At 42.5% G+C, this 26,573-nt stretch overlaps 1 long non-coding RNA gene across 1 annotated transcript; it reads left to right on the top strand.

Annotated features, from left to right (window-relative positions):
- The first annotated feature begins 691 nt into the window (after nucleotides 1-691).
- On the top strand, nucleotides 692-26,562 carry LOC128854663 (uncharacterized). The gene is made up of 3 exons (XR_008453614.1): nucleotides 692-706; nucleotides 19,021-25,933; nucleotides 26,425-26,562. It is a non-coding gene; the product is annotated as an uncharacterized LOC128854663 (long non-coding RNA).
- Nucleotides 26,563-26,573: the final 11 nt, after the last annotated feature.

The following is a 26,573-nucleotide window of genomic DNA, read 5'->3' as shown; positions in this document are numbered from 1 at the left end:
ATAAGAACCCACCTGAGATAAGCACTGTGCAAAGTCCTTACGGTGCAAAGCAACCCTCGTAATAGCAAGGAAATTACTGTTGAAGAGACTGAAGAAATTTGTAACTGAATGTCTTGTCAGTAAAGTCAAATAATAAGCTTTCTTTTCACACACCATTTGCCTTCAGTGACCGAGGATAAATTTAGCTGCATGGTACACTGCACTGACTTCCAGTATTCAGGTTAGGTCACTTTGGATAAATCCACATGGGAGGCTTCAAGCAGACTGGAACTCACTTGCCAGAGCTCAGAGCAGGTGAGACATAAGCCAGTTTTGATCCCAAGGCTGTGTGACCACATTAGCACAGGGCTGAGGTTGTGTTCCTCTGCCGGGGTGATGTAACCAAGAGGAGTGAGCAAAATAGGAGGGGGTGGGGGTGGGGGGGAATAGTTCTATACATAGAAAGAAGTGAAGAAGGGATTAAGTGGCTTGCCTAAGCTAATGTAGAGGCACTGGCTGGCATGACAACAGGACACAGTGGTGAAGACCAGGTAGTGAAGAGCAACAAGACAATGTGCACCTACAGCCTAGAAAGGCAACTGTACCCTGGGCTGCATCCAAAGGAGCATGATTAGCAGGGTAAGGGAGGGGATTCTGTGCCCCTGCTCCACTCTGCTGAGACTTCATCTGGAGTCCTGCATTCAGTTCTGGAGTCAGAAGGGGGAAGGTGAGTGCGTGCAGAAGGAATGCATGTGTTGGAGGAAGCTGGGCTGCCAAACAGCATCTGCTTCTGTTGCTGAAGGCTACGTTGGTGCTGACACACTGGGTTATTTCTGCTGTGATATTACCCGGGTGTCTAATTAAAGACAAGGTTAAAGATACAGCCTGAGATTTAAAGTTGTGAATACTGATGACTGGAGATTTCAGATTTTGCTTTCGTGTTTAAAAGGTCAGAAGCTTTATAGCTCCAGCTAATCTCCACTAAGATGCATCCCAAACTCCCTCTCAAGTAGCACAAGTCGAACTTCAGGACCCTGGGACAGCAGGGGAGTATTTCCCTGCCAGGGCTAATTAGCAAATTTTGCACTGATGAGAAACTTACTCAGATTTTTCAAACTTAAAAATAGTTGTTAAAAACAGTGTTGTTTTTTTTTTTTAACAGAGGGAATTAAACAGTTTTTTAATTGCATCCAAGTCATTGTAGTTTTTAATGCATAAAGTGCAGGGATAAATAATATTTTTCCATTAGGCTTTATTTGGAAATCAAAAGTACAAAACCATATTTTAAATCTAGCTACTTATTCATGCCAAAGAGCATGAGTCACACATGATGGTATTCATGGAGAAGCAAGCAGAGCTTGGAGAAATATTTTGGTATAATGTTTCTGTTCCATATCCAGAACCAGACAAACCAAACTGTCTAGAGGGTGAAATCGGAGAATAACAACAGTGCTCAAGATTTTCACACTCAGGTGCCTAAGAGATAATTTCATTCTGGGGGGCTTTGATAAAAGATGAAGTCATTTTTTGGAAATCTGACTACTACAAAACTTCCAAAATGTTAACAGGCACCAAAGGTACGCACTGCAAAGGAAACTGAGTGTGATTCACGTACCTACTTGTAGGGGTCTCCATGGGAACTACACACTATGTTCTTTCTATCATAGAATCATGTAATGGTTTGAGTTGGAAGTGACCTTAAAGCCCATCCAGTTCCACTACCCCCCCGACCCCGCCATGGGCAGGGACACCTTTCACTGAATCAGGTTGCTCAAAGCCCCAAACAACCTGGCCTTGAACACCTCCAGGGATGGAACATCCACGACTTCTCTGTGCATCCTGTGCTGGTGCCTCACCAGAACTGAACACTGGGCTGCAGGCACATGCCTTCCCCCACCCCCCTCAGCTTTCCTCACCCCTTCAAACATTTAACTTTGAGGACTTTGGGGCTGATTTCCTCTATATTCTTGTTCCTTGTTATATCGATTAGATGCTGCAGGGAGTTTATCATTTACGGTGTCACCCTCCAGAGATTTGCAGGTCCATGTAACAAGAGTTAGTGATCAAGCTTCTGTTGCAATTTGCCCATAGAAAAATGTTGCAAAAATAGATGAACAAAAAAAAAAAAAAAGGAAAAAAAACCCAAAACCCTGAATAGTTCTCAAAAATATTTTGAAGCTTGGGCCAGCTCGGTGATGTGCCAGGGGAGGCTGCAAGGACTGGTAGGACAGTGTTTCTGTATGTTTGGTTTCCAAGGCTGGCTTTCATGTAAACAGCACGGTAGGAAGGGGTTTTGGTCAGGAATCTCAGTGCCTTTCATGCTAGTACAGTGCAAAGTATAACAGATAGCCTGGGTTGTCAGTGTCAGTGCTAACCGTTTTCCCATGCGTAGAGTCCAAATGTCAAATTAAAGTTTTAAGCCTGTTACCTGTAAACAAAATGCATAGTACCATTCTTGCAGCCTGCGAGCGGGTTTTGTTGTCTGTGCAGACAGAGTTACGAGGTCTTCTGGCATTTTGCTTCGCGCTAAGTTGTTCATCTCTTGAGGTTGGTTCAGGGTTACTTCGAGAAGCTCGGTTTCCTTGCTGTGAAGAAACAGATGTGCACGGGGTTACCACAGTGTGCACAAAGTGGTAACCTCGGTAAGGAGTGGGTGCACCCAAGACACAGCTGGTTTAGGTACAGCTTGAGACATCTTGACTGCAATTACACAGATGGTCCATATTTTAATATCTAGTAGGGGATTCAGTTAAGCACTAAAACATAGTACCAATGTGTACATGAGGTCTAACTGTCTATGCTCCCTTTATAATCAGTGGAGATTCAGGTAATACAGACTATGGAACCTTAGCATAATTTCGTTCACCCTGAAGGGACTATTACCTGATAGTCCACTGAGTCATATCCAGACACTGTTGACCATGACTTTACTGGAGACACTATCCATATTTACTATCCATCTTTACTATAATATGGATTACTATTATATTTCTAGCACAGGAAGGACATGAATCTGTTGGAGCAATTCCAGAGGAAGCCATGGAGATGATCTGAGGGCTGGAGCATATCCCATATAAGAACAGGCTGAGAGAGCTGGGTTTATTCAGTCTGTAGAAGAGAGGGCTCTGGGAAGAACACTGATCTCGCGTGATACCACAGTGATGATCTAAGAAGGCACAGATTAAAGCCTGGACATGTTTCCTGGGAAGAGGTGGGACTCACCAAATGCCTGAGACATTTTTATAGCCCTGCCCCTTCAACTGAGACTGAGAAAACAACGACCAAGCCTATCACAAATGTTCACATTGCCAAGTAAGGCAGTTGAAGCTAATGATATAAATACACTTTGAACAAGACATCTTTATCAAGAGAGGAAGTATTAAGAGCTACAGTGACCAGGCAACACAGGAGAAAGGACGATAAAGAGGGACTGAGATAAGGTTAATGAAGAATGACAAATAGAATCAAGTGGCTTTTTCCTGTTTAAAAAAAAACTCGCTCCTTCTTTTTATCGAGCTCAAGGAGAGAGAGGGGATTTTCCTCAGTCAAGGAGCTGCACAAAGTGAACCCCGGCAGCAAAAGGGAGCTGGCATCACAGAAACCCAAGTCCTCTCTCTTACAAATACAGGGTGAATCATAGAATAGAACCATAGTATCATAGAATCTTTGGGTGGAAGGGACCTTAAAGATCATCCAGTTTCAACCACCCTGCCATAAGCAGGGACACCTTCCACTAGATCAGGTTGTTCGAAGCCTCATCCAGCCTGGCCTTGAATAATTCCAGCGGTGGAGCATCCACAATTTCTCTGGGCAATCTGTGCCACTGCCTCTCTACCCTTACTGTAAAAAAATTTCTTCCTAATATCTAATCTATATCTTTCAACTTAAAACCATTGTCTCTTGTCCTATCACTGCACTCTTTGATAAAAAGTCTCTCCCCAGCTTTCCTATAGCCCCCCTTTAAGCAGGCAGCACACCAAGTGCTCAGGGCATGGATTACTCCTGCTCTCACTGAAGCCAGGGAAAGACAAACATGATCAGATCCAGGTTCAGCCCTGCAAAAACTTATTTGATTGCCTAGATGTGTCATTTTGTCATTGCAGAAAAGTTCAGGAAGGATAAAAAAAAATGAAAAGATTAATTAAAGAGCAACAATTAATTGAAAGCAGACCAGTACCTTCTGGCTAATAGACCCTATTGCATTTGCAGCAACAATTGTTTTCCTGTCTCCATGGTGTGGTCTTAATTTCTAATAATTGAGCTCCCTACAGCCCTTTGCAAGCAAACTTCCCTGGCTGTCACCTCACTTGAACCTCTCCACTGATGCCTTTCTAGTAAATGGAAAATGCAATGGGCTCAGGAGCAGCACTGGGAGATCAGGAAGAGCCTGTCCCAGTAACTGGCTGGCTCAAATGAAACTGAAGACAGTGGAAGGGATCCAAACTACTTTTGAGGATGCTAGCTCAGGGCTTTTTGATTACAGACTGAGGTGACAGAGCTAGAAGACATAGAAGCAGAGCAAGCGTGAACGTCAGGGAGAGATTTATATGATAGAACCCATATGTATATATAGCACCTAATGCCTGTTGCAAAGTCCTGCAGAGCAGTGTCTGCCCACTGTCATGCTGTCTTGCTAATGAGCAATGCCTTAATTAACTGACCTGACCAACCTGATCACCCAGCATCCATGCTGTTAGTAGCTTTGTCTGCAGCCCTGTCTCTTGCTCCATCTCCATTTCCACCAGCTTCTGGCAAGGCTGCCTGGATGGACCCCAGATCTGGGCACATCAATGGTCACTGGATGGTCAACAGAGCTGGTCTTGGTCCATCTGTGACTGCACTCTGTTGGGGATGGCATTGCCTGTGCTGGGATCATCCTAAGCTTCCAGCTTGTCCTCCCCCATAGAGCAGCCCCTCTCTTACTCCTCCTGAGCAGGCACTTACATATTGTGTAGCCCACACGTGAGGAGCCCAAGAGCAGCAGATGAGGGCTCTTTAGGCATCGCAAATGCTTCCCATATTCTGCTTCACTGACCTCCCTGGCTTTCCTATCAGCAAGGCAGCCAGGCACAAGTCTCCTCAATGCAAGTCAAATCAGGATAGCTGACCTTCAAGAACATCTTGAAGACAAGTAGATGTTCTTCAGGTGAAAAGGGATTCAGTTTCGAGGCCAACTAACTGAGTGGTCCATCCAATTTTAAGTTCCGAAGAAAGAAGTTAAGTAAGAGCTTGGGTTTACATATAGATACAGTGAGGTTAAAAATAGTGTTATGCGTTGGTAAATATTGTATTATATACAAACTAAAAGAAAAATAAGTACCTTCATATATATCCATCCATATACTTCCATGGTTTCTTTTAGCTCAGCTGAGACAAAAGAACCTCATCATTCAGTCTCAAAATCAGATTTGGGAACTATGGATAGCCACTTATAGTCTAATATATCCAACAGTGAGTTAAGCTTGTAATGGTCCTTACCATTTCTCAGAATTGCTCTCAGTCTTACCACACTACTCTTTACAAAACATGTACAAGACAAAACCTCCTTGCTTCATACAACATGAAGGTAGATCGTAGAACCATAGAATAGTTAGAGTTGGAAGGGACCTTAAAGATCATCCAGTTTTAACCCCCTGCCATGGGCAGGGACATCCCACTAGATCAGGCTGCCCAAGATCCCATCCAACCTGGCCTTGAACACCTCCAGAGATGGGGCTGCCACAGTCTTCCTGGGCAACCTGTTTCAGTGTCTCACCACTCTCATAGTGAAGAAATTCTTCCTAATGATCATCTCCTGAAAAGTATATCTGAGTGCAGTTCTGTCTGGAGAAGAGAAGGCTCTGGGGAGATCTTATAGCAGCCTTCCAGTACTGAAAGAGGGCCTACAAGAAAGATGGGGAGGGGCTCTTCATCAGGGATAGGATGAAAGGGAATGATTTTAAGTTGAAAGAGGGAAGATTTAGATGAGATTATGAAGAAATTTGTTACTGTGAGGATGTGGAGGCACTGTCACAGGTTGACCAGAGAAGCTGTGTATGCCAGATCCCTGGAGGTGTTTAAGGCCAGAATGGATAGGCTTTAAGCAACCTGATCCAGTGGAAGGTGTGCCTGCCCATGGCAGAGGGGTTTGAACTGGATGATTTGGGGATTCAGGGGAAGTTCAGACTGATATCAGAAAAAAAATTTTCACAGTAAGGGTCATTGGGCACTGGGAGAGGCTGCCCAGGGGTGTTGTTGAGTTACCATTCCTGCAGGTATTTAAAAGACAGGTAGATGAGGTGCTCAGAGACATGGTTTAGTGGTTGGTAGGAATGGTTGGACTTGATGATGCAAGATGTCTTTTCCAACCTGGTGATTCTGTGATTCTGTGATTTTTAAGGTCGCTTCCAACTGAAACCATTCCATGATTTTGTGATTAATGATAACTTACGTTTTCATATGGCTGAAAAAAAATTATGAGAAAGGACTAGTTGCAATGACAAGATGGGTGGGAAACTCTTAGTAGCTGTTCTTTGCAACAGTAAGATTTACAACCTTTCATAGGAACCACAGAGGAACTTCCTAGCTCTTACATTCAGAGAACAAAACACATTATGCTGAAAAGTGGTAGCTGCTAAGAATATCTGAAATGAAGTATTCCACATGGCATCCTTTGTGTTTCTACATGGAGACTCTTTTGACTTCTAAAAGCTAGTCCTTCTCATCACTTTTATCCTAGGCAGATATAAATGCTCATCACTGCTTCATTTCCCTAGCATATACGCTAGACGCAGCTTCAAAGCGTCCCGTTCTTTATAAGTAGGATGCGCAGCACAGGCAGGTCTCTGCCTTACTGCACAGCTACCGTATGACTCAGAGTATCTGGGGATCATTTGTTCCAATAACGTTTGAAGTGCTCTTCTTAACCGTAATTTAATTTTGTGTTTTAATAAAAAGAGCAGATGTAGGCCGCAGAAGAACAATTGCCTGCATGACGAGAGAAATAGCCTCAAGTTGTACCAGGGGAGGTTTGGATTGGATATTGGGAAAAATGTCTTTACTGAAAGAGTGGTGAAGCACTGGAAGAGGCTGCCCAGGGCAGTGATGAAGTCCCCATCCCTGGAGGGGTTCAAAAGATGTGTAGATGTGGTCTAGATGCATGTCTAGTAGGTATGTTGGTATTGTGTTCATAGGTGGACTTGATGATATTAGAGGATTTTTCCAGCCTTAGAAATTCTGTGATTCTATGGAACGTCTTCTGAACTCTGGACAAACGTTCTAGTAGACTTCCCTTGCACATCATTTAAGAAGCTTTCAGATACGCAGATCCTATCCAGTTACCATCTCTTTGCTGGCAGCTGCTTCACAGACTTTTTCTACAGTAAAAATAAGCCATCAAAAAATGACAGAAGAAGAAAACTATGGCCGAAACGATAACATTTAAAAGCAACAAGCATTTAATGTCCTGTAATCACTCTTGTTTTTCAGGCTTTTTAGGGTCCTGAAATATTTGCAGGACAAAGGTCCTGGAAGTCCCAGGCGAGGGGAGAGTTCCACTGCAGCAAAACAAAACCCAAAACTAAACAGCTCATCAGCAAGATCAGCAAAGAAGTGTTTGCTGCACTGTGCCCCATGCAGTCTGTTTTCAGAGCTTCCTCCTTGCTCAGCAAATCCCCTGGACCCATCTCTCCTTAGAGAGAAGGAGAAATAACTTAATATCTGTGCAAAAAGTTTGGAAAAGACTAACTTATCTCACTTCATGCTGTGCAAGGTTTTCACTGCAGAGAAACCCAACAGATCTGAACATGTGGAAGTGCTTCTTTGTTGACCCAAAGGTTTTATGGAAGCTAAACCAGGCTTAATATTGAATTTCTTTTTGTATGCTGTAAATTACTAAAGAGAGGTCCCAGATTTCAAAATCTGGCCTGGATTTCAACCTCCCAAAGAGCTGGGCTGATTCATTCTGTGGTTATAGTTCAGCTGCTGTCAGGGAGCCAGTTGCAAAACTGGCATGTGGTTCCAGCCTCAGATTTTGATTGTTTTTGGACCAAGAGCGAAGTGTGTCTGGAGCTGGGATTTTACATTATGTCTCCATTAAGTAACATTTTGCAAACGCTCAGCCCAGGAGTAGACAGAACATTCCAAGGAGCACAGACTGGTTTTTTCAAAAAAAAATGGGTTTTAAGTCTCAGGTTCCCATCTTCTATATCATCAGGACCTAAACAGTATTGAGAGCTGCTTGCGACCAGATAGGAGCTGCCTGCAGCCCACAGCTCAAGCACCACCCAGACCCTACAGAATCATAGAATTATAGACTGGTTTGAGCTGGAAGGGATCTTAAAGCTCATCCAGTTCTAACTATCCTGCCATGGGCAAGGACATCTTCCACTAGATCAGGTTGCTCAAAGCTTCATCCAATCCCCTTCTATGGATGGGGCATCCACGACTTCTCTGGGCAACCTCACCACCCTCACAGGAAAAAATTTCTCCCTAACATCTCATTTGAATCTCCCCTCTTTCTGCTTAAACCTTTCCCCCTCATCCTATCCCTGCACTCTCTGATAAAGAGCCCCTCCCCAGCTTTCCTGTGGGCCCCATCTGAGTCTTTTGCCAAAACCTAAGCTGTCAACATCAAAATCAGCGTAGGCACTCCAAGGATGCTGGCAAGCCTCCCAAACTGGCCACATCATACCTCTAACTCAAAAGAACCACGGGATTGTGAACCTCTCTTTGCAATCCCACCACAGGGCTGTGAACAACCTAAGACTGTCAAGTGCAAGGTTGACAGTTTGACTGGATGATCTTAGAGGTCTTTTCCAATTTTAATGATTCTTTGATTTTAATGCTTCCAATCTTGGTACAAATGCCCAGTTCTGCCAGCCTTCCTCATGCCAGGCAAGCTCCAAAAGCAGAGCCTTAACAAGGGACTTTCCCAGCTTAAAACCTTTTGAGCAAATCAAACCCCATAGCCAGAGCTCTGGGTGCAAGTGGTGGAAAGGGAAATCTGGTGGCCTTCCAGACTTGGTGCCTTTTCAGCTCAATAATGTGTGATGATGAGTGGGTAAGGGGAATAACTGACCTGCGGGTTTTAATTAAGCAATAAAAAAACACCAATCTTTGATCAAAGCAATGGAAAAGCCTCCACATGGCATTTATTTATCCCTAGGTTAATCTATGTGAAGGGTCTGAAAAACACATTGCATTTGCAGTAATTTTTACTATTTCTAGACATGTGAGCTTTGCCACTACACATGTCTAGAGCTCTTGAAAAGGCATTCAATAAGCATGAACTAATCCTTGCACTAACCCAGGGAGTGAGTGTGAGTATCCCATAAAACAGCTCATGACCTCTTTGAATCATACTCCAAGGACATCATGCTCGAATTGCGCATTTTCTGCGTATTCAACAAAATGAGGATTTTGGGGTTACCTATGTCCTCACTCGTATCACGTGCACCATTTATGAGGCAGAATACACAAGTCAGTATATGGCATTTCCCCAGAGAAGGGTCACAGAGGCACAGAGAAGAAAAAGTAGCTTCTCCCATGGTAACTCAAGAGAGGGAATCTGCCTCCTGCCTTACAGAGCAGTGTTAATCACCTGTCCCTGCTCCCTCTTACCACTAATGAAGTCAGCGTGTCTAATCAAACATGATCTGAATGAGTTGTAATTCATATCTTACCTAAAGTGACTTTCAGAGTTAAGCAGCCTTTTAAATATGGAGTTCCTTGAAATACTGATCCATACAGATGTTACATGCAGATAAAGATCACTCTTCTACAATTATTACCCATATTAATTACAATATGATTTCTTTTCCTCCCCCCCCTTCTGCTTGCTATAAAGTGCTAACAGAGCTATGAGCAAGTGAAGTGCTTTTTAACTCTGGATCACATACCATCAACACAGCTGCAGATTAATTTCCAGTTGCAGACACTTTCTGGTTAATGAAGTTAGAGCCAGAAGAAATGCAGTTTGGCTTTGATGTTTTAAACAGTTTACAGGCTGACTGTTGCAAGGGGGGAAATAACCTTTTATTTTTACTTTGGGCAAATTAATTTTTGAAATGGCTGAAAGGCAGACAATGAGCCTTGCACTATCATGCTTACAGAGCTGCTTTTGAAATTTAAGCTAAACATAAAAACTTCTTCGAGGAGAGCCTGAAGTGCTCCTTGAGGAATAATTGCTGGTGAGCTAGATGAAAAAATAAATCTTTTTTTGCCATTACTGTCTATGATTCTGAAGTTATTAGAGTGCCACTAAGGACATGATATCAGCAGGGACTCTTAAGACACTTGTAAGACTAAAAAAGAAATAAGAACAGTCGCTGTAAAAGCCAAAGGTGTTGCCAGCCTCACTGGCACACTGCAGTTCAGGCAATCTGGCAATTTCATGAATTCTTAGAATTCCCCAAAATCACTGAGAAAAGGACAGAACAACCAAGTGATAGTCTGCAAAGGAGGAAAAGGCTTAGTATCTGCCATCAGAGTGAACAGGTTACCCAGGGAAGTCCTGGATGTCCCATCCTTGGAGCTGTTCAAGGCCAGGTTGGATATGGCTTTGAGCAAGCTGATGTAGTGGAAGGTGTTTCTACGTCCATGGCAGGCAGTTTGGAACTGGATGGGCTTTAAGATTTCTTCTAACCTGAATTATTCTATGGTTCTATGAATGTCGAGGTAGGAACCAGAACCAACTGACATGATGGAAACCAAATCTCCTACGTGGAGGACAAAATCACCCAATGTGCTTGTGAAGGTCAGGACACCTCTAAGTCTGCTAGTTCCAGTTCATGCCAGATTTTCAGTGATCAGAGCAGGTGAATGGAAAATTACCCATTGAGTGTCTCCAGGTGGCAAGGGGAGGAGATTGAGGCAAGGAGTGTCTGAGCTCAGAGCTGGGGTCACAGAAACATAGGCTCACATTATCATAGAATTATTTGGGTTGGAAGGGACCTTAAATATCATCTAGTTCCAACCCTCCTGCCATAGGCAGGGACACCTTCACATCAATAGATGTGGTTCTGCAGCTCCACAGGGAAACTGTGAGGGAAGTCAGTGGGGCAGGAGCAGGAAGAGAAAAGGAAATCATAACCAAGGACTTTGTGTAGTTTGCTGTAGCTCAGAAAGTCCCTGAGTTAGTTGAAATCTTGCTTCCAGACATACCACAAGGGCCAACAGGGATGTAGGAGCCTTTTTTTCATAGCCTAGAGTTCATGCTGTAGTGAAACTTGCATTCAAAAAACATTTTGGACAATTTTGGTGAGCTTACTATGGGAAAACAGTCCGAGACTGCTCTGAAGCCCTTTGGCCTCTCTCTGGCTCCTTTAGGATCCCCATTCAGTATGTACCAGAGCATCTTGCTGTCATAGAATCACAGAATCATTTAGATTGGGTAAGACATTTAAGATCACAAAGTCCAGCCCTTAGCTTCACACTGCCAAGGTCACCACTCAATCATGACCCTAAGTACACATCTATACATCTTTTAAATACTTCCAGGGATGAGGACTCCACAACTTCTCTGGGCAGCCTGGTGTCATTTTCCTTCCTTATGATAGGCAAGGTAATCAAAATGATGGGTTGTCTTGTTTTTTCACAGGCAAGAAGTGAATTACAGGCAACAGTGCACAATGAGCAAGAAGGGAATTTTCATGGAAGAAAGTTATGGCAAAGAGAGATATGGAAGCATGTGAAGAAAACAGTGGAAGAGAGGGAGTGGAGCTGCATTCAGAGCTCATGAGGTGCAAACCCACAGAATGCAGTGAAAAAAAAATAAATTACTTTTGAGAGTCTTGAATGGGAAGGTGGTGGCTGTGGAAGTGGATAGGATTCTATTGCTCAAATTCCTATAATAAGGGTTCCCCCATGTGATTTGTGTTTTTTGAAGGTCGTGGTGGGGAAACCACACGCAAACACAGAATCAAATCTTGCTCAGTTCTACAGCTCTATCTTGCAACACATCTTTAACATGAGGGCTTCACAGCACATGAAAACAGCACACGGCATCACCTCTGGAGGATCCTACATGACAGCATGGACATGAACTTCATAAGGTGAAGGAGATGATAAGAAGCAATGTCAGGAAAAGATAGTGCTTGAGCTGCCCAGCCAAAGGGGACATACTGTGGCTTTGAGATTTATGCTACAGTATCTTGCATGGTTTTGGAAAGGTCACACAGAAAGGGAGAAAATTAGATTAGTAGATTAGATTAGGGAGAAATTTTTAATGCTGGAGTGGTGAGACACTGGGACAGAATGCCCAGAGAGGTCATGATGCTCCATCTCTGGAGGTGTTCAAGGCCAAGTTGGCTGAGGCTTTGAACAATCTGATTAAGTGGAGGGCCCCATAGCCAGGAGGTTGGAACTGAATGATCTTTAAGGTCTCTTTGGGTCCAACCCATTCCATGGCTCCATGATTCTATGAAAATGCTTAGTATGTAAATGCTGCAGAAAGCATCTGGGAGGAAACAAGCAGACAGGAAGGGACAGAGGACTTTCTTAAAAAGGTTCCAGGGATCTGGGACACAGACAGGCACCTACAAATGTCATCACAAAAACAGGAAAGCCTCTTTGAAGGCTGGAGCAATTTTCCTGTTCCTGGAGCAATACAGAAGGGATTTGGTGGAAGCAGACATGCCTTTGGTGACTGGTGGCTTCAGCTTGCATTTGATGTGGTCAGAGGATCAAAACAACACCAAATTTGGAATGAATGAGACATTAAGCACAAATTTCCTGACTTCAGGGTGGTTTCCAGAGCAGGTGATGTGATTCTGGCTCATGCGCCAGCGTGATGTAGCCGGCATAAAACAAGCACTTTTTTGCAAAGACAGGAACGGGAGAAGGCATTGAAAGTGGAAATGAAATGTGAGTTTATAAAATAAAACAAAAAAAATTCAAAGCCCCATAAAGATGCAGAGTTAGGCACGGCCAATCAGGAATAATTTCAATGTTTGGGTTTTTTTCAGTACTGCATTTAGTTATAGTTTCCTTAATTTATTTTGCCTGTGGCACGGTAAGTCAAATGGGAAAATGGATGGAGTGACTGCACTGGGGCCCATCCCAGGTCTGCCTGATGATTAGGGCTTGTGTTTTCCTCTGAGGACTTCCCAATCTTCTCTCACATCAATGGCTTTCACTGGATCCCAGATAATCATAACAGTTCTCAGAGATGAGCGGAATACCCAGGATGTGCTGTGGAGCTCACGTCTAACTCAAATGTCTTTGAATTTTAAGATGAAACTAAGTGTGTTCCAGGCTGGCCTTTTAAATTTATTTACAGCACTTTAGTGCTGCTAGACTATCATCTGGGTACCTTCCAAATTTAACAGTTTTAGCCGTCGGCTACCTTTCCAAAACAGGAAAGCTCAGCTCTCCTGTAACTGAGCTAAGAGCCCTCAGCTCCTTTTAGAGACAAGAGAGAGAAACAATATTATTCAATGATTCATCTGACCTATTTTAAATGTCAGCTTTAGGGAAACTTGAGATGTAACCTACAAAATGGCCTCTCCTCTCCATTGACTGTGAAGAAGTGTTTATCACATTGTACACATTTGCATTTACTCAGCTCAAATTGCATCCAGAGAAGCTAAAACCCAGACTAATTTTCTTTACTTCGTTGGAGTTTGACATTTAAACATCTTCTAAATCTGAGTGTGGTTACAGACAGGGGAAGTAAATCCAAGTCTGAATTCCAGCATAATCTCTGATCACTGGATTATCTTCCTTCTGGGTCTGGTGTAAAATGAGAAATTTTTTTTTAGCTGGTCTTTCAGTTACAACTAAATTCTCCAAACAGGCCAATATTGTTTGGGTTCTCCCATCAACCAGAGCAAAAAAGATCCCCAGAAGGTTAAATCTCAGTATTACCTCCATGTTAGAAATCTTGCTCAGTATTAAATTGTGTGATCATTTAAAATTTAATCCTACCTCTAACTATGTCAAATTTACATCACACCAAATCTACCTAAAATCATATCTGTCCAGATTATTTTGCTTCAGTTACTTAAATTTGAACCTTGTCAGAAGGTTTTACAGCTGTTTTAGTTGTCTTGCTCTGTCATGAGTGGATTAGTGAAGTTGTACAATAGGGTGGAAACAGTTTACAGGATTTCTTGATAGTAGTATCATCCAGTTATTAAAGTTTGCTGTAATTCTATCTTCTAACTCAACTAAAACATCGTATTTCCCAGGGAAAACAATCATCTTGCCTTTCTCTTCCCTTCATTTATGCCTCTTTCTCTACACTAATTTTCTTCACTCTTCTACTAGAGCTTTTCTCCTTCACTGGAGAGGTGGAAAAGGGGTTTCTTCTACCTGTAACAGAACTGTAATTCCCATAATGAGGAACCAGATGTCTAGTCCACCTTTCATATTGGGTTTGCTGCCTTAATGCTCCTTCTCCAGTCATCCGACTCCATATGCAGCTCTTATTTACATTGCCTTCAAAACACTTTGAGTGGCTCTCGAGGTCCTGACCTCTCTTGTCTCACATCCTTCGCTCTCTAGCACCTCCTCGAGTCTCTGAGCTCACTGGCTCAACTATTTTTTGAGGTTCCAGGTTCCCTGTTACTTTTCTTTATAAGATCCTGGTTAAAGTTCTTGATTTTGGCAATGATGTTTCTGATGTTCAGCATTCCTGGGCTGAAACAAAGAGATGAAAGATATTGTTGCAAAGGTTAAATAAAAAACCAAAACAAAACAAAACAATATTTTCGGTAAAAAAATACTGTTACAGTGCTGATAGATTGGGAATAGGAGGTTATAATTTGGCAGACGAAGTGTTTGCAGCAGTTGTATTTCTCTTCTTGTTTTCTAAAAGTCCGCTCAAATCTGATCGGTCCCTAAGCTCTCAGAAAAAAAAAAAACCCCACACCTATATTTGACCTACAGAAGCTTACTCTGTCTTTGAAAAGTCTGTCCTTACTACATATGCACAGACCTTTCCTTCTGTTCCCATGTGCTCTTGAGAACATGGTGCTAACCGGGGCCTGGCGCTAACCCGACTGCAAAGGCGTTGAATTCACCAAACTTTTACAACTGCTCTAATTGAGAACAATGAGGACAAACATCAAGCTGTGGCTGGCACTGGAACCAACGGTTGGGACTTTGTATCTGCTCTGCTCTGGGTGACCCGAATTCCCAGGAACATCAAGAAAGAAGCATTTTAATTCAACATGGAAATGTTTAAGATAGGGGTAGGAAAAAGAAAAGCATTAGCAGGCAGCTAGAAGTTTGAGGTTGGGAAGAAGAAGTGACAGAGGAGTTGAGAAGGATCTACATTTTCATGTGAGACTGTGACTTGGAGGATTTGATTTGAGGCAGGGAGTCAGAGATACAGATTTAGAGTTAATGCAGATGTGACAAGTAAGTTGAAGGAGGGAATGCATGACCAGGATATGCTTTCCTATCTCTGTGGGAAACTGGGGTGCCGGTTCAGACCACTGGTGATAGGAATCTGCCTAAGTGAAAGTGTGACCTTAAAAAGAGGAAGAAAAGCAAAGAGGTATCTGGCTGTGGAAGGAAATGGGTACTGGACTGAGAAGCCTGGTCAGTGTGCCTGGAAGAAAGAAGGTTTTGTGTTTGCTATATTCTCCAAGGAACTTGCAGCTTTGGTTAATGTTTCACATAGGCAGGGGAGGAGTGCAGGGATGGAGAAGGGTTTTGATTTGGCACATTCACAGAAAACCTCTGTACCATGACCTCTTGATTTTGATTTCTAATGCCTCCTTTTCTGGGGCCAGATGGGCTTTTTTACTGATTTATAGATCAGCTCCTCTCTCTGGTAGACATGGTCTCTCCAGGCAATGTCTTGACTTTGAGCTTAGTAGAAAAAGCTCTTGGTGTCTGTACAGTCATCAGTCAAGAGAAAGAGCTGAATTTCATCTATCTCCCTATGGCTAGCCATGGTCTAGCAGCTTGATCCTGCAAGACATAAATCCCACATATTTCAAGAGACCAGGGTCTTATTTTCAGCACACTGGTGCCCAGACCACACAGCAGCTGGTGGACGTTCCCATTTTTCATGTGAAGACAGTCCTTGAGTTTGACAGTGTGTTTGCCACAATGCTATGATATTGTTTGTGAGAAGGTTGCTCTCTCTCATTATTTGCATCTTCTTGAGAATGGATTGCATCCAAACATGTTCTTATCTTCCTTCCCTTCCGAGGTTAGGCTTGCTCATGCCCATTGGTATTTGAAGAGTTATTCAACACTCGAAAGGAACGGAGCCAGCATTGTTTCCCAGCTCCTATTACTCACCTTCTTTATCTCTTAGCTAAAATCTTTAATGGATCTGTTTTTCTAGAGTTTTGAGGTTGGAGGCAATGAAGAACTTCAAAGGTATTTAATAGCAGTTTTGTCTATGATGTAGTAAAAAGACCACATAGTCTGATTAAAAGTAAACTCTACTCACAATACTGCATGGAACTCTGCTGATCTATTTTTACTGCATCACAAACAAGGCTGAGAAGAGGGGAAAATCCCACTGACCAACAGGCGTGCAGGAAGGATGAGGCACATCTCCGTCCGGTATTACCCAGGTACTCGTTAACTCTCTGATAACCAGTTTAGACAACACAAAGTGGAATGTCTCCAGCACCAGATGGTAGTGATGAGGAAGAAAGAGAAGTGCAGCAGACAAGATAAAACTTGACAGGAAAATACACGGAGGAATTTCTGTTCGTTAGGGCAGAGATTGCAATCTGAGAGTCCTAAGTTTAACCATTCCTTTGTTGTCAGGAAGTGTCTGAGAAGTATAAGGACAAAGATAACTCCTATCTCTGGCTACATAGCCAGCCCACCCTCATAAAATCCAACTAACTAGTGATGTGGTTTCTGATTTAGTTTAAATGATGAAGGATCTGTAGTGTAAGACCATGGTCCACATGTGCTGCTGACTAGTGTAGGCACCAGCTGGATTCCTGTAGAAGAGTTCAAGTTTGCAATCTCCAGACTGTTCCAAAGTTCAGAAATTTGAGCATCCTCTTGGCCCACACAGCTTTAATTCAAGGTTGATGTACACTGATAAAATTCCTTAATTAAACATTACCATGTACCTTCTCCAATATATCCCAGAGCATTACAATATAGCCTCATCCTTTGCCCCAAAGAACATTGTTTTAATTTCTTTTTTAATAAACAAAAGGCAAACTTCAGCAGTAGCAGTGTGAAAGGTTTATTCTTCAGAAACAATCTGTTACCTTCAATGTCTTTCTGGATGCATGAAAGTAAGGCATCATAATGAGGAAAGCATTTTCCCAAACTAATGAAAAGTCTCTCTTTGAGTGAAGCAGAATTTTATAGACAAAGATCCTATATAGGTTTTCATACACTCACTGTGTAGATAGACAGATATTTTTGGAATGTATCTCCTGATGAGATATGAGGGCTGTTATTAATTCTGTCTGTCATTTTTATTGAAAGCCAAACAAGCCGCATATAGTGTATTAAGAAAAAATGTAAATCTTCAGTGCCACAAGAACCCCCAAGATCAAAGCAAGCCATGCTTTCTCTTTCACATGCCTTTCAATAGACCATGTTCTGCCTTGATAAGAACATTTAGCAGGCACATATCATGCACTAAGCAGCAAAAATATGTGCAAAAGTCAGAAGTTGCAGGCTTTGATTTCTGTGTTTATTAAAGAACATAGAATCATAGAATAGTTCGGGTTGGAAGGGACATTAAAGATCATCCAATTTTAACCTCTCACTGGATCAGGGTGCTCAAAGCCTCATCCAACCTGGCCTTGAACACCCCCAGGGATGGGGAATCCACAGCGATAGTATTCGGGTCTCCTGTGAAGTGTTGTGAGAGCTGAAGCCACCATATGGATTAAATTCAAAGGGATCATGTGAAATAGTTCACTAAATCCTGCAGCCTGTTCCAATTTCACCTTCAACCTACAGATCTTTCACAAAAACAAGAGTGCATTGCTGAGCATATGATTTCCAATGGTTTGTCCCTTCAGCAACAGGATTTCTGGAAAAACGATGCTCTTGAAAGCAAGAGACTATCGTGAAGGTGTCAGTGTTTGGTACAAATGTAACAAAAACTCTCCCTGTGCATCAGTCGAGAGGCTGCAGTTCTCCTTGTATCACAAGAGGAGACTTTGGGACAGAGCTCCCAGAGGAGGTGAGTAGGTTGTGGAGTATCGGGGGGGGTGTGAGAGAGAGATAGACTCTTGGAATCGCAGTCTACCTTTCCTGAGACAGGCCCAACAGGCAGACAGGATGCATGATGCAGAGGATTCCCTATTCTTTCTCTGCCTGCCTGAACACATTGACCTAGGGACAGTGGCAATGGCAACAAGTTCCTGCCTGGTGCAGCAGGCATATCTCCTCTGAGACCACCCCACCTTCCCAAGTCCTCTGCTTGGTAGGTATGAGGCTCTGAAAGAGGAATGAATGAGATGATGGTTCATATAGCTTAGAGGTGTTGTGCAGGTTAAGTTGGACTATGTCCTGCATCAAAACTGCTTCCATAAAGAAAAAAATGAGCCATTGTCATAGGACACTCCCTTCTGAAGGACACAGAAGAACCAATATGCAGATTGGACCCACTTCTGAGGAGAGATTGTTGCCTCCCGGGGGTCTGGATTAGAGATGCGAAGAGAAAGCTTCCTATCCTGGTACAGCCCTCAGATTATTATCCATTATTGCTTTTTCAGGTGCGCAATGGTGAAATTGCAACAAGAAGTCTGAGGGCAATTAAGAGAGAATTCCCAGCTTGGTGCCAAGGGCTATGCAGGCTGCTTCTGCTGCCCTTTGGCAGGGGAATAAAGGTCCTGGTAGCCCCCAGATGATGCTAGGTCATCCCTGCCCACTGGAGATCCCTCTGAGGCTGTGGCAGAGGCAAGGTGGTGATGCAGGGAACCATGTCCCTCTCATCAATGGCAGCTCTGACACAGTGGGATTGTGTGACCAAGTACTGATGATGTTCATAACTTTGAGTCCTGATTTAACTTACGTGTTCAAATATGCAAAATATTTCACACTCCAAGCAGAGGATTTCTCCTAAAGCCTTCCATGAAGAGACTTCACAGACTGGTTTTTTAATATTTCCAGATTGCAAGAGTCAAAACTGGGAAGAAAAGGAAGGCGATGCAATATTTTATGGGTGGCAGAAGAAAAGATTCTTCTATTTCCAGATGTCTCATGGCCCTTTCAAGTGCAGAGGAAGATGTTACGGCAGAGATTTTATGATTCTTGGCTTCAAAATCACATCAAAATTGTGTTTTATCTGACATCAAAAGAACAAGCTGTATCCTCATCATCGTCATCATGCTAAAGATCTTGTGTTTGCTTGGATCAGTAACTGTGCAAATAAGGCAGCTATAGAGAATAAAACATCATAGTTGTGCCGTTAGGCTTTCTCTGTGGTTTATCAGCTTCTTAGCAGTCAGCAATATGAAGAAAAAGATCTAATACACTGTTTATGTTCTGGATTAGACCTTCATAAAAACAAATGTATACAACTTTTTCTTAAGCTCAGCCCCTAGATAATGCTGAGATTTTGTCCCATAAGACCTCCAATTATTTTGATAATATTCATTCAAGCTATGTTTCAAAACTCTAATCTTAGTTGAACCATTCCTTCCTGGAGAACATTAAAATAAAGATCAGCACCTAATTTATTGCAGGTTGTTAGCATTGCTCCTGCAACAGTTTTATTTATAATAATTGGTTTGATTGGGGGAGAGTTAGATAAGATGTTAGGAAGAATTTTTTTACAGTAAGGGCAATGAGGCACTGGCACAGGTTGTCCAAAGAAGTCATGGATGCCCATCCCTGGAGGTGTTCAAGGACAGGTTGGATGAGGCTGTAAGAAACCTGATCCAGTGGAAGGTGTTCCTGCCCATGTCAGGGTGTTGGTACTGGATGATCTTTAAGGTGCCTTTCAGCCTAAACCATTCTATGATTCTGTGGTTTTGGTGGACCTCATCAAACTGGATTTCAGCAAAGCAATTTAAAAGGTGCCATGTGGGTAATTATTACAAAAAGGGTCTGGCTGACACAGAGACAAAAGGTGCTGAAAGGGAAATTGTCAGGGCAGAGGGAGGTTACAAGCACAGTTTCTCAAGCTTCACTCTTAGCCAGTCTTAACTGAACATATTCACCATCAACATTTGCACAAGAAGGAGCACATTAATGAAATTTGCTGTTGATACAAAGCTGGGAAGAACAGCAGAATGTTTCACAGGAAGAACTCAGAGAGCCAATTACTGGGAATTACTCTGAAGATATTTCATTATACAAAGCTTAAGATCATGTAATTAAAAGGGGATTGTGTTTCCTGAATGAGATCTGGTGGAAATGAGGAGACAGGAAGTCTGGTTGAAGGTGAAGCCTTAGAAATTTGAAATCTTAATTTGTTCATGAACTGAACACATCCTACAGCTTCTTTCAGCTATTTCTCTCACTTTTAAATTATTCTTCCAGTTAAAAAATTACTTTCTGCAGGTGGCAGGTATAAAATCATAGAATCATACTATACTTTGGGTTGTAAAGGACCTTACAGACCACCCAGTTCCAAACTCCTGCCATGGGCAGTTACACCTTCCACTGGATCAGGTTTCTTATAGCTCCATCCAACCTGGCCTTGAACACCTCCAGGGATGGAGCATCCATGACTTCTCTGGATAACCTGTGCCAGTGGATCAGGTTGCTCAAAGCTTCATCCAACATAATCTTGAATACCTCCAGGGATTGGGCATCCACCAGGTCTCTGGGCAACCTGTGCTTGTGCTTCACCTCCCTCACAGTAAAGAATTTCTTCCTAATATACCATCTAAATCTCCACTCTTTTAGCTTAAAACCATTCCTCCTCATCCTGTCTCTGCACTCCCTGATAAAAAGCCCCTCCCCACCTTTCCTGCAGGCTCCTTTTAAGTACTAGAAGGCTGCTACTAGGTTTCTGTGGAGCTTTCTCTTCTCTAGGCTCAATAATTCCTGCTCACTCAGCCTGTTCTTATATGGGAGATGCCCCAACACATTCCTGCTTGGCCGTAGCCAGAGACATCTCTGAGTATGGGAAAAAGTCATGCTAAGCAAAGATGCTCTCCTTCTACCTGCAGAGCTTACTCAGACTAACTCTTTATTTCAAGGAAAAGACTTTTCAGAGTCATCCAGACATCAGATGTGTTCCCAGCATGAAAGGTTGCTTTTCCCCCACCCACGCACTCTGGAAAAGTCTTTCCTGCCCTTTCATTGCCCACAAAGGTCCCTCAGAAGGGCTGGCTGCAGAGAAGCACTCCCACACAACTGGTGACATTTAAGCCGTGTGGCAGATCCCTTTGCACACAGATCCTGTTCCCACCAAACACAATAGCAGACTCTGATGGGTGCAGGATGAAACCCGGGGCGACATTTTCTTCCACCCTACGCTTCTTTGCTGAGTGAAACTTTTGTAAGAAGGCAGAGGCCAGAAAGTCCTTGGCGTTCCACCTCTGAAGCCCCTAGTCCCACAGTTGGCTGACTCCATGCTGCAGTGGTCCACAACCCCTCACATGCTTCTTTCCCTACTAACAGTGAAACAACCCCCGTGTGCTCCATCCAGAATGAACAAAACCACAATAAATTCAGGTAAAACATGAGTTTTGGACAAGAAAAAATTGTTGAATGATATTGGTAAGCCATAACACCGTCTTTCTGTCAGGTACATAATCATCCTTCCCATGGGGATGTGGTATTCTTGTCCCCATGGGAAGGAGCATGATGTCCCTGCCTGAAACATGAAAACCACCACCAGAGGAAAAGTAAACTGAAGCAATGTCTGATTGGTAATTCATTAGAAAAATAGCCTTTTACATCAATTTACAGAAACCAAAGCTTTGTTGAAACATCCTGATTTCAAACATGTATTTATCGGAAAAGTTTCTTTGACAGTGGAAATTTGACACACCAACAGTTGGGCTTGTTCAGTCTGGAGAAGAGAAGGCTCTGGGGAGACTTAAGAGGGGTCTACAAGAAAGATAAGGATGGGACCTTTATCAGGGAGAGCAGGGACACGATGAGGGGGGAGGGTTATAAGCTTAAATAGGCAGGATTTATATGAGATATTGGGAAAAAAAAATTGTTACTGTGAGGGTGGGAAGGAACTGGCACAGGTTGCCTAGAGAAGCTGTGGATGTTTCATCCCTGGAGGTGTTCAGGGCCAGGCTGGATGAGGCTCTGAGCAACCCGAAGCAGTGAAAGGTGTCCCTGCCCATGGCATGGAATTGAAACTGGATGGGCTCTAAGGTGTCTTCCAACCCAAACCATTGTATTTCTAATAATCTATTGAAACTCACCCCTTTCTCTATGATGGCAACTATAGTTCTACTTCAGCTCAGGGTTTCAGACAAGCCTTTAATAAACTTTTGCAGATGTGAACATTTTTGTCCTCCTGTGACCTGCTCAAAGCAGTAACTGCATCTGGATTCACAGGTAAGGGGATGGAAAAATAAAAAAAAAAATTGTATCATCACTAAATTAATTTCTTTATCTATGCTACCTGTGGAAAATCACCAAATCTGTGATAATGTGGTATAACATAGTTACAGGAAATTGTTTATGATAAGCTGGAACATTGCATTATACCTTATTACTGCTGTCACTCCCATAACAGCTAACAAGCTTCATACTCCTATCACGTGTCAATAGTTCATGAACACCCTCTTTGTACTGGAGTTAGCCAGGCTTGCCAGAAAAATACCAGCTCCTCATCAAATCTGTATGAACAGTGATTTCCAGAACTGAAATAAGTGCGAAGGAGCAAACACCAGTTAACACGTATTAGATATTTTCATTACATGTGCTATCTACATGGAGTATTTCACATTGTGATCATTTGCTTAGTGAAGTAACTGAGGCACTTAACTTCTTGTAGATCTCTTGTGATGCACTTATCTTTTAAATGGAATTTACTGCTAAAAACATAAACATTGTCTATCAAATGTTCGTGGATGAACATTCATTGTCTCCCCTTGAGCCACAATCACTTAATTACCAACAGAGATCTTTAGATTAAAAAAAAAAAAACCACAGGAGAAGCCTGCTTCATGACTCAACCTATTCCCCCTGAGTCCAAAATCAATCTGCACCCAAAGCCTCACTGAAAATCTTATCCTGGGAATAATCAGTGTTGATAAGAGTGTTTGGGGCATGTTAAGATGTTTCTTTTCTCTTGTTCAATCATTTACTTTTAAAAGCCCACACTGCCTTTAACAGCAGGCACAACGCACATGGAACCTAATAGTCACTGTGTGAGACAGGAAAAAACATTGTCAGGGTGGAAAAGATCAGGTTCCTAATTCTAATGTCACCAACACGCTTTTCCTGTGTACCTACAGACAAGGCACAGCCTAAACTTCTCATATGTGCTGTACACTGGCTTCAGAATCAGTACTTACACACTGATTTTAAGAGGCTTAATTTACTTCAGCTCATTAGTTTTTCTACTGTACAGAGCAGAACAGGGAATGGAAATGAACAGTATTATTCATAAAAACCCTACACACATGCACATCCATACATGTGCATATCCCCTAGGAATCTTGCTCCTAATACCAATCATACCGTCCTTCCATTCTTTGCTGCTCTTTGGTCCACTTCCTTTTTACTCCAGGAAAGCAAAGAAGTTTTTACCCACTCATCATACATTTATCCAGGCTGTGAAATCTTCTCTTCCCAAGGCCTGTGCACATCGTGTTGGCACACTACCAAAACCCACTAACATACAGCAGATTAAGTGGAAACACGGAAAAGAATTTCAAGCATGTATTATACTTGCTTGGAGTTCAGCACACAACTTCTAAGACTAGGGCTGCCCTCTAAACAGGCAGGCCTGGGAATTCAGTTGCAAAATAATTACAAAAGCAAGGAAAATACCTTTCCTCTGAGAAAGAAACTTGATGACGCTCTGCAGTCTTCGCTAGGCTTCTTTCTCTGTGTGCTCTGGAATTGCTCAGCATGGTCTGTGATTTCTTGAGGCCATGGTTCCCATCTCCAGCACTGTTCTCCGAGGAAGTTATATCATAGTAGCTAGAATAGTTATGTCAGCCTCTTAAAAATGCAGGAGCAGGGGACTGTAATCTTTTCAAGCCACAAGCCAAATAGCCCCTCTATACCCATCTGCTGCTCTTCATTAAGGTATGAGAATAATGAGGCACTCAATTCAGTTCTGCAGCTTATCAGCTGTCATCATCGGCCGGACAATAAAACAACTAGTGCCATGCCTACATATTGTCCAGTTACTTGTGTTTCCTTGATGAGCAATGTTGGCTGCACAGCTCTCCCTCTCACTGTTTAAAGATCTGAAGATAAAAAAGCCCCGTTTAAAACACCAAAGCAAATACACTTAGCATGCAATTCCATTCGGCACAAGAATTCTGCCCACATTATTCCCTCTCCAAAACCAACCTGGAATGTCTGCATAGGGCATACCGTAGAAAGAGGCTCTCCCAGCCCCAATTACATTTAAACTTGCTGCATACATTGTTTTTTATTCCATAGGTTTAACGACCCTAAAGTCAATTAAAAAAAAATGTGACTTTTTAGTCTAACAGGTTATTTTCAGCTTTAACTAATCTGAGCTCATGACTGGCTTTGGAAGTACAACAATTATATGAAACCCTAGATTTTTTATTACTGCAAAAAAAAAACTTATCCTACTACTGTAACAGGTGGAGACAAAACAACGCTGAAAGAAAACAAACAGCACTGAGGATATTAATACATCTTTTATGTATCTGAATGTCCTTCCAAATAAGCAACTGAAATGAGACTGAAAGTGCAATCCAAGTCTAATATAAATACAAGAATTATCTGCATTGAAATTCCATAACTTTTCTTTATTTGCTGTGATACATTCAAACAAAAGTGCTCCAGATAACAGCCATAAAGTAAAGGAAATTAAAATAAAAAGGCAGAAAAAGACCATCAGATACATATGGTGATTATTCATATTTCAAAGCATTAGTAACTGCTTGTATCTGAGTGCACCAAAAGCCCACAGGAGGGTCCATGTTTTTGTATGCTGCACCTATAAAAATAACAATCATAGGCAGCTCTAGCAAAAAATGTTTTTTCAGAACTAGAGCCAAAGCCATCACAAAGATAAAGCACCATCAGGCAAAGGTTTGCAAATGCCATAGTAATTAGTAGAGTGTACAAAAGGCTTAGCTGAATTAACACGTTCCTTGTATTTGTACAGCAAGGGATGCTCTGCTTGGATTCATTCTTTCCCAGTGCTGCTGTTTCACACCAGGGACTTGCATTTGCCCTACAAAGCCAGGCAACACGGGCAACTTTGTAGTGCTGAGGAGTCAGTGAGAGATGGATGGAAGAGAAACTGGAACTGGAGGTAATGTCTATCCTCCTATTTAAAGACATAATATTGGCAGTGCAGCATGTACTTATCCATGTCACTGCAATGCAGTGGCACAATCCACCCGAGAAACAGTCTTCATACATTGACTTCTCAATGCTGCTTGCTGAGCTACAAGTATTTGGCTGCATTGATTTTACCTATAAAGAATAGTGTTTGTTTTAAACTCCAATTCTGCTGTAGCAAAAATGTGTCACTCTAAGACAGCAGAGCATCACTTCATAGCAAACTCAAATTGCACACTACAACATGGCTCTATTCCAGCTGCAGAATTCCTGAACTGTGCATTTGCCAAGAATTAATTGTAACTCAACAGTTTGATCGCAAGGAAGATTCCTACCCCAAGCAACACAAGAAATAGAAGTCAAGATGCCGTACAAATTATACTGTCAATGGGATACGATAAAGAGATGTTAATAAATCTCTGCCAGCTGTATTTTTAGGTAGAACAGGATGGATTTTCAACAAAAACAAAAAGGAGGAAAAACTCAGTAGAACCTTTGTCTTGCTCTCCCCAGGCTGCAATTCAGATGGCCAGCAAGACTAAAGTCAGGCTTCCCCTGTGAAAATCCAAGGTGCCAACACAAGATTTTCCTTAAAATGTCTAAGCAGGTCTGACGGAGACCAGCTCACAGGGACGCCTAAATCGACAGACGGACTACCGCTCTGGTGGCAAGTAGCAACATTTTATTCTCCAAACGGAGTTTTTATACTCTTCTGGTTGAGATAACATCGTACTTGTATGCACTGTTTACATACTTTATTATTATTCTTGTCGTGAGAAAGCAGGCTCTACAAGTTCTACAAAACAAGGGGTCTACGTGTCTGTCCAGAGTTCACATAACATCCTTAACTAAGTCTGCAGGTGTTCCTGGAGTGTATACATTTAGCTTGGGCCCTGGAATGGGGAGAAACCCATTATATCGCCAAGAACCTCTGTGTCCACATCCTCCCTTTCAGGAGGAGCGGCTTTTAATCTCAGCACAGTTTTCTGTTATCGACCCTTTCAGGCCCCACAGAACACTGCTCTCAAGGTTTCTGGCTTCATCATTCTGCTTTTGACCCTTTCAGGCCCTCAGAATGTATAATGGTTCTCCTCACAGGTCATATCAGAAAACCAGGCTCTGTCCCTGTGCACCTTCTATAGTGGTATGTTCAAAGGGACCCTGCTAGGTGTAAGGTCATGCCCCAGCTGCTGTAAAGATTTTAGCCCATGTATGATTTGTGTTTCCCAAAGCAGGATGCAATGGCA

The sequence above is a fragment of the Cuculus canorus genome, chromosome 1 (assembly GCF_017976375.1).
Source record: "Cuculus canorus isolate bCucCan1 chromosome 1, bCucCan1.pri, whole genome shotgun sequence".
Classification (NCBI taxonomy): Eukaryota; Metazoa; Chordata; class Aves; order Cuculiformes; family Cuculidae; genus Cuculus; species Cuculus canorus.
The sequence above is the reverse complement of the archived record's forward strand: the minus strand, read 5'-3'. Positions and strand labels throughout refer to the sequence as shown.